At 33.3% G+C, this 6,550-nt stretch overlaps 1 long non-coding RNA gene across 1 annotated transcript; it reads right to left on the bottom strand.

Moving 5' to 3' along the window:
- Window positions 1–3,479: 3,479 nt before the first annotated feature.
- Window positions 3,480–5,394, bottom strand: LOC107877047. Its single transcript, XR_001676120.2, has 3 exons — window positions 5,246–5,394; window positions 4,596–4,670; window positions 3,480–3,727 (listed from the first exon to the last, which is right to left on the bottom strand). It is a non-coding gene; the product is annotated as an uncharacterized LOC107877047 (long non-coding RNA).
- Between the last annotated feature and the right edge of the window lie 1,156 nt (window positions 5,395–6,550).

Raw genomic sequence — 6,550 nt, 5'->3', positions numbered from 1 at the left:
AGAAGATATATATACACATATATAAATTAATAATACTTGATAGTAAATTAATAATATATTAAAACTAAGTTATAATTAAATCCAAACTTTTTTTTTTTAAAAAAAACTTAACCGAGCCGGGCCGGGCCGATTAACCGATGGGCCCTAATCGGGCTTGGTCCGGGCTGGGTTAACCGGGCCTAAATCAATAAAAAACTCGATCAGGTACCCTAAAGCCCTAGGGCTTATCGGGCCAAGTCAAATCGAGCCGGGTTTTGTAAGTGGGCCGGGCTAGGTCGGGCTGGGCCGGGTCAGCCCAGCCTGTTTGACTGGTTTAATTCAGACTCTCAGGCTAGTTTGGTTGGAAAATAAGTTATTTCCAAATTATTAATTTAGGGATTAGCTATCTCGAAATTATTAATTTCATCCTCAAGAAAAGATAAGAAAAACACAACAATCCCGAGATAATTAATTCTGGGATGAGTTATTTTATGCGTTTTATATCTATCAAACATAGGAGAAGCTCCTCTTCTAAATTAATTATCCTTATCCCTCCTACCAAATTAAGACCCCTTCAAAGTTTAAGAGTATAAATACGGGAGGTGGCAGCCGACAGAGATCTCATGAAATTAATCGATATGTACATAAGTTGACTTGAATACTACATATAAAAAAAAATATATGGAGACCATTTTGTATATATCAAGGGGAAAATTTAAACCTTTATCCTTGTAAAAATATTCACGTGATGAAAAGTCCTTTATCGCTGCTTAATAAGCACGAATCTAACACATTTTCTGTAATAAGAATCGATAGGATCACGATTATTAACAGATGAAAAATTACGATCATAGTACAAAATCCAGAATTAAATTAAGACCTTTTCATCTTTTATAATGATAACAATGTTAATCTGAATCTCGTTAACTATCTCCTATCAATAAAGTGTCCGATAACTCTACCATCTAAAACTTAGATAAAAAAAAATGTATCAATAAATATATTTTTGTTTCTGCTAAAATTTGAACCTAACATATCAAGGCCAACTTTATAAATTCCTTATCACTTACACTCTTGTCAATATATACTTCTAATAATTAGAATCCAAGACTATATTTTAATCGAATTGGCAAACAATATAATGCAAAATGTGTACATAATGTTTTATTTGCTTACCTTTAAAGATTCCAAATTCAATTCACACGACAATTTCTATTCTAAAGATCTAATCTCTTGTCTGACCTTTTTAGAATTTTGTGGTCCAATTACATGTACCACAAGTTCTTGAAATGATGTGAGCTTTAAACGAAATAATATCCTTTTCTATTAATTTATTTATTTTCCCTGTCGAGAATGAATCTTAAAATTTCTTCATAAAAATATTACCTATATTAGTAACTAACGAGAATATTTTCACTAACTTATTCTTGATAAATATGTTTGAAAAAGATGCAACTTCTTATTAATTCTTTGGATATGGAAAATTTACTCATTTTATTTATGTTTTTGGTGAAGAACAAAATTTTATTTATCTCCGCTCGAACAAACTACAATGCTATCAAAACCACAGTTTCTCTATGCAAACTATTGCATGTTTCTCATTAGCTTATACAAGATTGTCTAAAAAATCAAACTACCCTACTAAACGACGCATTCATTCCTGCTGCGGATTGCTCTGTTTCCAGGCTAAGAAGATGTCTCTCATCTCCTTACATTCATTTTGCAGCTGCTCAACCAACCCTGCAGGTCTGAGAACCTCGTTCTCCTACAGAGCTATGTTGCATGCTTTCCAAATTTATAGATCAACCTAGCAATTACAGCATTTACCAGCTCACGACATCCTCTTCCCACTACATACCTGGCTAACCTGTGCGACAGGCCCATTACTTACCTGTTCTGAATTCTAATGCCAATCCATTGCAAGATTTCCTCTAAGCAACTATTAGAGAACAGGCATTCAAAAAAGAGATATGGTATAGATTCACGAGCATTTCTATATAGTAGACATAGTTCATCCTGACTCACCTCTATTTTAAATAACCTATCTTTGGTTTGAAGTCTCTCGTTCATAGCTAACCAACAGATGAAGCTATGTTTGGGGAGGTTTCCTTTACTCTATATCCATCTATGCCATGGTCATGGCTCAATCTCTCCCCGTCTCCATGAATAGCCACTGCCTATGGTATAGATTTCATGTACCTTCAACCATCCTCGTTGGACATAGCTTGGTGAAAAAATGTCTCAAATTTCACACACTTGTTTCTAGTACCAGCTACAATCTGGGAGGTGTATGTAGTGCCACCAACCTTGGTCCTTCAAGTACACATGATGCACCCATTTTACGCATAAATCATCAGATTATAGGTTATATACCAAACATATTTTGCGATGGCAGCCTTATTCAACGTTATACACCCAGTCAATCCTAAACCCCCTGCTTCTTGGTCTACACACCAAATCCTAAGAAATTAAGGGATATTTGTTCATTTCCACCTTCCCATTCCAAAGAAAATTCCTGCATATAGCAATGATGCTTTTTAACACCTTTTTGGGCAAGATAAGCACGGACGCCCAATAGCTATGTATATGAAGAAGTACAGAGTTTACAAAAATGACACAGCATGCATATGAAAGGTTCCTAGATCCCCAACTCCTCACTCGCATAGTTAGCCTGACAATTAATACTTTGCAATCCATCTTGGATATCTTTTTTGAAGAGATTGGGACCCCAGATACCTGAATGGGAGGGACCCTTTGGGGTAGCCTGTCAGCTCACATATATTTGCGATTTCCCTAGAATTCATATTTACATAGTAGATATTTGATTTGGTTGTACTAGTATTCAAACTATATGCATTAGAAAATGTTTTCAGACCCCTCAGCATAAGCAGGACAACCTGAAACTCCCCTTTAAAAAACATCAATACGTCGTCTAGAAAACATAAATGAGTCAATTGCAAACTCCTGCATTTGGTGTGGAATTGGAATCCCTTTTGCATAGACACCACCTTCATAACTCTAGTAAATTACTCCATACAAATAACAAAAACTAGAAGGGAGATATGATCCCCATTGTCTAAGTCCTCTTCTTCCTTTAATACACCCATATGTGCCTCCATTTATAGATAAAGTATATTGGGTTGTAGTTATGCATGACATGATCCACTTGATAAATTGGCTAGGAAAATTTAACGCATGTAGCATTTCATCAACAAAACCACATTCCACCGTGTCATACGCCTTCTTCAAGTCGATATTTATCAAACAACTTTTTGTCCTTTGCTTTTTATTGTAGAGGCGGACTAAGTCTTGACAAATAAGAATATTTTGCATAATTGTCCTATTCTGTCACGATCCAAAAGGGCATGAGTGGCACCCACACTATTCTTCTTGTGGAAGAACCATTTAACCGAGTCATTACCCAATCACTCAGTCAATATTAAAATAATATTATCATAACACCAACTGAACAACAATAATTTGGAGCTAATCATCAATAATGCAGAAATCAAACAAACTATTTACTGAAATCCCCAAGATTCAAAAGTCATCGTACAAGAACTTCTAACAAAGATCGTGTCTAAGGAGATATCCAAAAATAAAGTAAATGAAGAATGTTTCATTGCCTAAAAGATGGACAAGGATAAATAAGATGACCCATGACATCCTGGAGATGTAGTGCTCACTCTTGGATCAAGGTCTGCTATCAAACTCTAAAGGTGAAGTTGTGTCTGAGCCTCTGAAACACCTTTTGCATTCGACAAAAGAAGAGTATAGGGTAGTATCAGTACAAATCACTATGTACTGGTAGATATCATAGGCCAACTCCATTTAATAATATGTACACAACATAAATCAACTAACAAGTATAAAAGCATCATCACATAACAAATATTCAATGAATCAATAATACAGCAATAACAGGTCAAACAATGCTTACAAACAAGCCACATAACCATCAAGAGTATCAACCATACTGTAAATATCCATAGAATCAACAACAATACCATAAATAATAACCATATCCTTCTAACTCTCGCAATTAGAACACCATTAGCTCGTTATCTGCTTAATAACCCATACAATCTCTCAAATTTAACACAAATATGTACACACATGCTATAGGACTTGTTTTTTTCCAACTAGTCATGACTTGCAAGGAACAATCAATGTTCATGTACCGTACCGACGTGGTACTCAATCCTCAATAACAAGTAATATCAATATAGATATCCGTACCAGCGTGGTACCCGATCCTCCATAAATAAGTAATCAATATACATATCCGTACCGGCGTGATACCCGATCCTCCATAAATAAGTAATATCAATATACATATCCATCGGCGTGATACTCAATCCTCCATAACCATATTAGGTATGTTTTATCAAATTCACACTACATCTCAGGATAAAATACGATGTACTAAGTTTACAAGTACACTTAAAGTCATAAGACAATTCCATCAAGTAAATTTTCAATAATTATTTATACACATCTCAACACTCCAAATATCATCAAATTCAAGAATGTTCGAATACCAATCAACAAGCATCCAATTTTGGAGTATACACGCAATTAAATCGAGTCTAAACTTCAATTAAACCTTAACCTACCTTAACCGAAGAAACCGAAAGCAAGCAATTTTGCAAGAGTCTTTTTCTTTCTTAAAACTTCTGAATAGTCAAAATCTGTTCAAATATATAATTTTGATAAGAATATGAACTAGTACGTCAAAGTTGAGCTAAAGCAGATCGTTATTCAACCCCAAGATTAAGAATTCTTACTCTAAGAACTCTAGACCCATCAATTTTAATCTAAATTCCAAACATAAAGCAATTTTCAAAAATAAATAAAATTCCATAAAAATATTTGTCAAAACAACTACCAGTATTTTAAGTTTTTGTTCAGTGTTTCCGCAAAAAGGAAAAGAAAAGTGAACCAAACATTAAGTTTTTGTTTTACTCTAAATTAAAACCAAACATCACTGTCGTGATTGGTTATTTCAATGGTAACTTCCCAGTTCTAGCAGCCAATTCACCATATAATTGTGAGAAAGACCACATACCCACTTCTTCTCCATTGCACCAATCGGACTTGAACACTTCCTTTTCCCTTTCGTTTTTCAAATTAACGTTTTCATTGTTTTCCAACTCAAAAAAGGACTACTGCCAAGGAAAATACTAATACTACTCCCCCCCCACCCCCCGCGGCTATTCCACCACGTGAAACAAGAAACTTAATTGAAGCTTTGAAAATTTCTTACCTGAAGAAATTCGTTCTCGCCTCTCGATGCTGCAACAGTTTTTCTACCCATTCTTTTTTATTTTTTTATTTTTTAGGATGTCATTAAAAAGAGTTAAACCCTGAAAGTCACGTAATATTTGATAGTAAAAGGATTATGGTTTTGATCCATTAAACCACTAATCAAATTAATAATTTAAAAGGCAAATGTATAAATATATTCTCAAACTTTAATAAATAGTGTAAATATACCTTCCGTCATACTTTAGGTATAAATATATCCTTATCGTTAATGAAAAGGTATAAATATACCCTCGAACTTTGATAAATGGTGCAAATATACCCTCCATCATACTTACCAATATACCTTTGCCGTTAATGAAAAGGTACAAATAAACCTTTATCACTAATGGCAGGACACATGTCACGATTGTGTTCCTCCATTAGTGATAAGGGAATATTTGTACCATTTATCAAAGTTCGAGGGTATATTTGTACCTTTTTCAATTTTATAATTTACTTTTTCCGTTCCATATTAGTTGATCATTTTGTTAAAAATAATTATTTTATATTAGTTGTCCATTATATAAATCAAAAAAGCATTAATTAAATTTAAATTATATTATCCTTGCAGTTAATTCATTCTGAAAGTCTTCACATTTGTTTATAAAGTTTTCAAGAATTTTTTTATGGTGTTAATTCGTAAAAGAAAAATTTACCAAAATATACTATATTTAAAAACTTTTACCATTTATAGCTGTATAATTTTAATAGGGCAAAGGTACAAATATACCCTCAAACTTTGATAAATGGTGCAAATATATCCTCCGTCATACTTTAGGTAAAAACATATCTTTCGGTTAATGAAAAGGTACAAAGATACCCTTATCACTAACGGCGGGACACGTGTCACGATCGTGTTCCTCCATTAGTGATAAGGGTATATTTGTACCATTTATCAAAGTTCGAGGGTATATTTGTATCTTTTTCAATTTTATAATTTACTTTTTCCGTTCCATATTAGTTGATCATTTTGTTAAAAATAATTATTTTATATTAATTGTCCATTGTACTAAATCAAAAAGACATTAATTAAATTTAAATTATATTATCCTTGGAGTTAATCCATTCTGAAAGTTTTCACATTTGTTTAGTTTTCAAGAAACTTTTTATGGTGTGAATTCGTAAAAGAAAAACTTACCAAAATATACCATATTTAAAAACTTTTACAATTTATAGTTGTATAATCTTAATATATGCATAATCTTACTATCTAATAAGAGGGAAAGGCCACGGAAGCAGGCAACTCTCCGTCAGCAAGCCTGCT

This window comes from Capsicum annuum, chromosome 7, assembly GCF_002878395.1.
Source record: "Capsicum annuum cultivar UCD-10X-F1 chromosome 7, UCD10Xv1.1, whole genome shotgun sequence".
Lineage (NCBI taxonomy): Eukaryota > Viridiplantae > Streptophyta > Magnoliopsida > Solanales > Solanaceae > Capsicum > Capsicum annuum.
The sequence above is the reverse complement of the archived record's forward strand: the minus strand, read 5'-3'. Positions and strand labels throughout refer to the sequence as shown.